This window comes from Manis pentadactyla, chromosome 8 (genome assembly GCF_030020395.1).
Source record: "Manis pentadactyla isolate mManPen7 chromosome 8, mManPen7.hap1, whole genome shotgun sequence".
NCBI classification, from domain to species: Eukaryota; Metazoa; Chordata; class Mammalia; order Pholidota; family Manidae; genus Manis; species Manis pentadactyla.
In genome coordinates this window covers 44,680,988-44,689,479 of record NC_080026.1, presented here as the reverse complement: position 1 = coordinate 44,689,479, position 8,492 = coordinate 44,680,988, and the positions used below count along the sequence as shown (strand labels likewise).

The window sequence follows — 8,492 nt, the reverse complement described above, 5'->3', positions numbered from 1 at the left end:
GAAGTGAAATTCTCCAGCTGATTGGAAATAGAGAGGAGTTGGATGTGTGTGAACAGTGGTGATGTCTACTCCACACATTACAGAACTGAGATCACTTTGTGTCTAGGTTCTGCTTGCTGCTTTTGTCTCTTACCATTATGCCATGAAATATTCTTTGAAAACATGTGGTAAACACGCAGATTTAATAAAACACTTTAAGTGGTATGCTGACATAACTTCCCTTTTCCTTTTTCTCTTCTTCTCTTTATTTTTCTAGTTTAGGGAACTGTGTGTAGGTGGCAGAGGTCCAGGCCCCAGATCTTTGCATGCCATCTCTCCAAAGTGCCTTCCCTTCCCCCTCATGTCCCACGCAGGACAGGCAGGTCCTGTCATTCCTTCTTGGGAGAGCTCATGCACTTCTGCGGTATCATTCCCTCCAGAAGTAACACATTTGGAGGTGAGGCCAAAAGAACCTGCTGAACTACTGCAGGATTAACAGCTCCACATGTGGGGTGCGGCTGCACGCGGCTCTGCTGGGGCCTCCTTGCGCAGTCAGCCGGTGGTGTGAACGCTCAGTGTTAAAAGTGACACCAGCGAGATGGAGGCGTCACTGTCAGCTGTAGTAAGAGATGACACCCAGGCCTACAGGGTTGGGTGAGAGCTCAGGAGCGGCAGCCCCTCCCTGCCTGGGTCCCAGGATCCCAGGGACTGGAGGGGAGGGGTCCAACATTAAATGAGCTTGGTGGGTCCACTGAAGGGGAGGAATCTGTCCCAGGCGGGCAAAGTATGGGAAACTGAAGCTGTGAGGATGTGGAGGAACGTGGCAAGGTCAAGAGGCTGAGAGCAAGAAGGGAAGGGGCCCTGCAGCAGGAAGAGCCGCTCTGCAGAGGGCTGGCTGCCCAGTTCTATTTTCTCCAACAAACTTCGGCCAGCTGCCCATTCGGTTATGCAGACTGCAGTTGTAATTTTCACAAAAGAGGTTATAAACAACCTCTAGGATTTATATTCCAGTTGTGAAAATGTTACTGACACACCTGAAACATTTAAGGAGGAATGTAAAATGCACTCTTGTCTGGCGTTGGGTTCTGAGGGAAAATGGCCCGCTTTTGGAATACTTAGGAGGAAGGAGAGTTTGGTGAGAGCACAGAAATGTTCTAACAACTGCTTCTTTCTCTGCTGCTACCATCACCAAAGCTGAGAGCAGGAGAGGGAAGAGGAAAGGAGGGGCTGAGAAGAGAGGCAGGGAGAAGAGGTAATTTAATGTGCCAGTGTGTGAATGGGGCAAGGCATGGCAATCCATTTTGCAGGTGGGGAAATTGAGATCCAAAGCTCCTAACGGGCTTCCCCCAGAGGCAGAGATGCAACTTGAGCCAAAATCATGCAACCTGGTGCATTCAGCGGGGATGCTTGGATGCATTTTCTCTCACAGGCTTTGGTTGTAGGTCTAAGTATTGCGCGGCCGGCATGGACTGGGGGCTGGATCAAGGTTCATTGTAAAGTAAAACTCAAGAACATCCACTCCTTTGGGGTGTGACATAAAACAACTCACCTCCACCATTACGGTTTACAAAACACTCTCCTATTTATTATCTCATTTTCTCCTCACAGCAACCCTGTGACAAACACATCGTTACTACCATTTTGCATCTTAGGAAACTGAGGCTCAGAGAAGGAATACACTGTGGTGTTGGGAGAGCCCCTTAGGAATAGAAAGGATCCTGGGACGTCTGATTCCACCGCAGGCACGTTTAAATCTCACAAGTCACTCAGGACAACCCAGCTATTAACTAATTTGCTTGTCCTGTCCCCTTTCCTCTTCCAACGTGACTTGCCCTCTGCGAGCCCAGCCTGGAGGTGATTGGACCTGAAGTGGGTTTAGAGGGAGCCTCTCATTGGCTGGCCAGCAGCCAATCAGATACTTCTGTAGATCCTCCTAGGTCTACCCTGGGAGCTCCCCGCGGAGCTCCGATGGAGGATGGTCTTGGGGGACGTTAGCTTGCAGTCTGCATGTGCCTGTTTCCGAGGTCCTCAAAGCTGCCCTCATTTCTCCCTCAGTCTCCACCCTCATACCCCCCACACCTCCTGTAATGTGTGAGTCCCAGATCCCTAATAACCTTTCCTTTCTAACCCAAGGTTATCAGTATTTCCTGCTCCGTGGAAGTCAAGTAGCCCAAGGAAAACCACCTTGCAGAATTCAGGGAGGGGTTTCAGTTGCTGGTCCTCAGCAAGGTATCTTCTTCCCTTTGAGATGACACATTTTTGGGGAGAGCACGGTGCCTGCATACTGCACATACTCTCTGGAGTTGCAAGGGCAGGACCACTGGGCACCATCCAGGTCAGAAACGTCATTACCACCACACCTGTGCTGCCTGCCCATCACCGGGCCTTGCAGCCACAGTGTTCTTGTATCCTCATGGTAGTCACAAGCTTGGGCTTGAACTATTTGTTTTAATAAGTCTCACAGGCCTCCTTGCAGGTTACGAATTTGAGAAATTGTAGCTGAGTGCCCCTTGTGTGCCAGGCACCATTCCACAAGCACAGGTATCAGCCTCACTCCCAGCTCTGATCCTGGGCTCTGTTTCCCTGTTAGTCTTGCTGCTTGAGCATGAGCAGGGCTTCTCTGGGACCAAAGTTTTCACTGCCCTCTTCACATGCACTTCAGACCAATTCTCTGGCTTTGCTGTCCTTGCAGTTCTGACTTAAATGCCACCAAGTCCTTCCTATTCTGGGAAGCTGACTTTGGGCCCATCTATCCATTGGGTTTTGGGTTTGCCCCAGCCCTCTAAGCATAACATAGCCTTCTGCTAGATTGGGTCAAAAAAATATGGCCATTCAGAATTGGCCAGCCATAGGCCCAGCTTTGAGATGCTGCTGGGAGAGCAGAATCCTGGGGCTGGGGTGTGGGGAACTCAGATATTTTCACAGCCTGCAGATATTCTCATTTCCCCCACTTGCATCCCCCTCCATCTGAATCCCATACCCACCTGCACCCCATTGGAATCTCTGCCCACCTGCACCCAATGTGAGTCTCCCTTCCACCTGTACCCCATCTGAATCCCCCTCCCACCTTCACCCCATCTGAATCTGCCTCCCACCTGTACCCCATCCTTCTTTCCAACTCTTTCCATTCTTTCAACACCAGGTAACCTGGTGTGGTCTCCAAGGGCACCTCCATCTTCAGCCCATCTCCTCAGCAGGCCCAGGTTCGCTCCTGTTGTACCTGGTCACATATAACAATCGTCTCAACCCCAAGGCAGCATCTCCCACCCTCCTGTGGCCCCCTCTTCCCAAAGGCGACCCCGCTTCCTCCCCCAGGTGTTGCTCTTTCAGTCTCTGTGTCACTCCCTGATTCTTCACCTCCCTGGGTCTCCATCTCAGTCTTCCCTGGAAGTACATCATGACCTCAGCTTACAGATGAGAAAACTGAGGCGCAGAGAAAGCAGGCTCCCTGCAGTCAGGCAGCTGGGAAGTGGTGGAGCAGAGATCTGGATGAAGTCTGGCTGAAGACCCACCCGAGGCTTCCCCCCTGCACAGCCTGCTGACCTCACGAAACAGGACCAGCCACCCACTGAAATTAGCCCTGACCTTCCACTCTGGTGGGAGTCTTCACAGCCTTTTCCTCCCCTAGGCCACACATCTTGATGAGGTTTCTCCAGCAAACTTAAACCAAGATGTCAGTTTTCACCTCCACATTCTGTCACAGTGAGTAACTGCACATCTCCTCATTCCTTTAGAAACCATTTGTGATTCCTTTCCATGCTCTGTTTGCTCATTTTCCCTTGGGTGTTGATTTCCCTCTTACTGTAGAAGTGCTTTAGCATTTAAGGAAACCCACCCTTTGCCATATGTGTTGCAAATATTTTTTTTCTGTTTTTTTATAGTGGGATTTTAATATAATGTGCCCTTGAATTTTCAATATTTAATTTTTGCCTTGACATTTACTGTCAATCCAGAAGGCCTCGTGCAGTATTCTTCTGGGTTTTTGGGGTGTGAGGTGTCCCTCACCCTGTGGTGGGCCATGTAGGTTGATGAATATTGTCCATACTCGAATTTGCAAGCCTCTATTAAGGTTACCTTCAGCTTCCTCAAAAACAGGGTGAAACCTACATGTGCACCCCTCCTCCTGGGAATGCCTTACGAGCATGCAGGAAACTTCAGAGCTGGTGGCCTATCGTGGTCCATCTGCCTGGGGCTGACCATGGGCAGAGCAACAGAGGCCTTTGGATGTCCACTGGCAGGAAAGTCTTCCACCAGATGGGTGAGTGAAGGCTGTGGGAGGGGAGTAGAAGGAATTTGGAGGGGTCTGTTGGCAGGAGAGATCTGTGCCAGGAGAGTGGAGGGCATTCCAGACGAAAACAATGCTAAAAAACTTAAGTATGCAAGAGGAACCCCTTTTTGGACAACAAGCATTCTGCCTTGGCTAGGACGGTTCCGGAATGAGAAGGTGGAGGGCAGGCCGAGGACACTGGGGTCGCAGGACCAGCAGCAGGCGCAATCATGATGCTCCCAGCGGCAGGCTCTGGGTCCCTGGGGTCGGGCAGCAGGGCAGAGCAGGGCACGGCAGGGCAGGGCGGGGGCGGGTTGCTGGCGCGGTCTGGCGATGCCCTAATTAAGTCGCGAGTACATTTCCCAGCCCAACTGTCACCCGCGCGCTTTGCAAGCCAAGAATGAATATTCCCCAAGCGCCAACAGAAGGGAGTTCTTCATAGAAACGGAGCCCGAGGGCGTGAAGGGAAAACAAGCCCTGTTCACACGCAGGCAGCGCATCCGCTCGGCACAGCCCGAGGAGGCGGAAGCGCGGCTACAGCGCCGCAGAGAGAGCCTCCAGCGTGCAGCTGCAGCGCGGGGGAGATGGAGCCGGGGCTCCTTCCCTGCCCGCCCCGCCCCGCTGCGCCAGCTCGGGGACCAGGGCTCAGGCCACCGCATCGCGCTGTGTAGCACGCCCGGAGCCGGTGGCTGGCCTAAGCTTCTCCTCTTGCTGGGCACCCTTGCTCTGGCGGCGTCAGGAAACCCCTCCCTGCTCTGGCAGGGCTAAGGAACCCTCAGCCTGGGCCCCCAAATGCCCTCTCCCTAGATGGCTGTGACTATGTGACCTTGGGCAAGTTACCCCCCATCTCAGTGCTTCTGCTTCCTTCTCTGAGAAAAAGAGTTAATAACACACATTCCTGGCTGCTTGCAAGGATTGAAGGAGAGAGGTGTATATTACTGGCTATAGTCTTGGCTCAATAAATGAGAGGAGATTTGAAGTTTGGAGAGCAGGTAGGATGTTTTAAAAGGGATTTCTCCTTTTCCTGATGCGGGACTTTGGCTTCTGTTTCTTGCTCCATATGCAGTGGTTGCAGGAAGACTCTCCAATAGGAGGTCATCATACCGCACCCTCTGTGTAGCCCCATTCAGGGCTCTCACAAAGTAGCCATCCTGCAGTTCACACCCTTAGATGCAGCCAGGTCCAGACCTGGCAGTTCCAGGACAGCTGTGTTGCTTTGCTCATCCAGCTCCCTCCCTCTTGGTGCCTCTGCAGAAATTTTAGTGACAGGGGTCACAGTATGGGCATGAGGCCAGAGAGTCTGGAGCACCTGGCCCCTTGCAGGTCTACATTGTTATTCAGTCTGCCCCTTGAGCTCGATGTTACCTCTTCCTTTACCTACCAATCCCTCCTCTTGGAGGCAGCTCTCCGGGCAGGTGCCAAGCCTCCTTCATTCTGCTTCTCTAGCATCTAACACAGCGCCGAGCACATAGTAGATGCCTAGTGATGGTGGCCTGGGTGGTATGGGTGAGCAGCACCTGGAAAAACTTCTTTCCACAAATAACTAACATCTGTAAAGTCTAAAGCTATACTGTTGATCAGTTCTTTGGACATAATATGCAGTCTAACTACATAATATGCAAAGCTCACTGTAAATGAAAATGTGGGCCCTTTGTTAAAAAGTTAGGAATTTCAAGATGGCCACAGCAGAACACTGAACTAAGCACAGAGCTCTTCTGGGCAGGGAACCCTCATGAGCTCAGATACCTGCACTACTGACAGGTCACATACCCATGAAGCACCCCTGCCTTTGGGTCTTGGAGTTTAGACATCCTGAATGTCTCTTATTAAAACATCACCACTACCCCACTCAACCACCCTTCCTGAGGCAATGCTTGCAATGTGGCCATACTCAGCCAAAAAGCAACATTTCCCTTGTTAGGAAAGAGCTTCTGAAAATCCTGGAATCAGTGAGCAAGGATGTGGCCATTCTTCCAGACAGGACAGACCAAAACAGTTCTGATTGAAAACAAAAACAAGACCCTAAGTAAATTCTCCTTTAGAGTGACTCACAAGCTTCTCAGCCCCCTGCCCTACCCTGCCCTCTGCCCTGCTAATAAGGTCTCTCTTCAGTTCTGTGACTATTTATTAAGCATTCTCTGCATGCAGGCACTGCTATAGGCCCCAGGGATAAAACAGTGTCCAGTGTCAATAAAACCCCTGCCCTCCTAGGACTGGCATTGTAGTGGGGAAAATCGAAAATAAATTTACATAAAGAGACAGATGTATAGTATAATGTCAGGTGGTGCTGAGTGCTAACTGACAATAAATATATAAATAAATAAATGCAGGTTAAGAGGACAGAGAGTAAGGTGGGTGTAATGGTAGATAGACTGGTCAGGGAAGGCCTCCCTGAGGAGGTGCCTTTTGAGTGGAGACCTGGAAAGGTGAAGGGCAAGCCACACCCAGGTCTGTGGGTTGGGTGTTCCAGGCTGAGGGAATAGTAAGTGCAAAGGCCCTGAGGCAGGAAAGTGACTGGCAAGAGTAGCAAGGGGGCAGACAGGTAGTGTGGTAGGGGATGAGATGACAGAGGTCATGGGGACCCAGAGCATGCAGGAGCTTGCAGCTTCTTGAGGAGTTCCGATTGGATACCAATTGGCCAGAGGGCAGTAACTCATTAGTGTAATTGATAGCAGGCTGTCATTTCCCATCCCACAGGTGACTCCCAAACTACCTTTCCTGGCATACTGAGCTCCGTATTTCGGCAGAGCCTCTCAGGAGACATGGCAAGATAGCAGGGGACACAGGAAATGAGAGGGGCCTGGGTTCCAGTCTCTCTTCTGTGGTTACTGCTTTGGGACTTGGGTGCAATGCTTAAACTCTCCATCTGGACTCCTTTATCACATCCTGCTGTTTTGTTGGGAGGGCTAAGGATGTAGAGCACCAAGCAGGAAGCCTGGCACACAGTAGGCATTCACAGGTATTTGGTAAGTGTAATAGCTACAGTTAGCCCTTCTACCTTTTCCAGAGGGTTCACTATTGGTTTTAATCGCAGCATCCCTTGAATTCCAATGCCTCCACCCTTTGGGGGAACAATAGTGTTCTGTTTTGTACAGTGTCTTCAAGTTTCCTTCCTGAGGAGAAAAAGGACAGGAGCTTGATGTTTGTTCAATACCAACCCCCTGCTTGCTATCTACTGTTCATGAGTCCATTGGCAAGCCCAGGATGTGGGCACTGTTACCCCATTTCATGGGTAAAGAAGCTGAGGTTCAGAGGGGTTCAGGGATGTAGTGTCACAGCTGGTCAGTGGCAGACTTGAGGTCAGCCTGGTGACATTGGAAGCCAGCTGGCTGTTCCTTCCATGGTTTTCCTGGGAAGGAAACCCAAGGGTCAATGATTATGGACTCAGCTGGGCTCTGGGGTCCAATGCTGGGATCTGAATCTTGCCTATGCGTCTCCCATGGAAGTTACTGAGACCCCTGTCTAATTGCTCTGTGCCTCAGAATAATAGCCCCCTTACCCCATAAGGTAATTGTGAGAAAGAAATGGTAAGTCCCTGCCTGGAATACAATCATTGCTCAAATAATCTTACCAACCATATTATTGGAAAGCTGTAACCCAGTATTTTCTTAGTAATGCTTTCTGAAACAGACCTTCCAGGCATACCTTCTCTTTTTTCTTCCTCCTCCATTCTTTGTATGTTATGAATCATATTCTGTGCTCTTTGTCTATCCCTTGGGTGACATCTGTTTATCCTTAGGAATACTTCCATCTATAGGAGTCCCTCCAAAATGCATTGTAGAGCTGGTTTGTGGGGCGTAAATTCTCTCAACTTTTTCTTATCTGAAAATTGTTTAATCCCTCCTTCAAATTTAAATGATAACCTTGCCAGGTATAGTATTCTTGGTTCAAGGCCATTCTGCTTCATTGCATTAAATATATCATGCCACTCTCTTCTGACCTGTAAGGTTTCTGTTGAGAAGTGTGATGATAGCCTGATGGGTTTTCCTTTGTATGTGATCTTTTTTCTCTCTCTAGCTGCTTTTAAGTCTGTCTTTTTCCTTGATCTTTGCCATTTTAATTATTATATGTCTTGATATTGTCTTCCTTGGGTCCCTTGTGTTGGGAGATCTGTGCACCTCCATGGCCTGAGAGACTATCTCCTTCCCCAGATTGGGGAATTTTTCAGTAATTACCTCCTCAATGACACTTTCTATCCCTTTTTTCTCTCTTCTTCTTCTGGTACCCCTATAATACGAATATTGTT

At 49.9% G+C, this 8,492-nt stretch overlaps 1 long non-coding RNA gene across 2 annotated transcripts; it reads left to right on the top strand.

The window, feature by feature from the left end:
- Positions 1–266: 266 nt before the first annotated feature.
- Positions 267–7,906, top strand: LOC118913006 (uncharacterized). Of its 2 annotated transcripts, XR_008998843.1 has the most exons (5): positions 267–436; positions 2,113–2,208; positions 3,608–3,681; positions 4,075–4,237; positions 4,738–7,906. It is a non-coding gene; the product is annotated as an uncharacterized LOC118913006 (long non-coding RNA). The 2 variants fall into 2 exon arrangements; XR_008998842.1 differs by lacking the exon at positions 267–436 and having other exon boundaries at positions 459–2,208.
- The last annotated feature ends 586 nt before the right edge of the window (positions 7,907–8,492 follow it).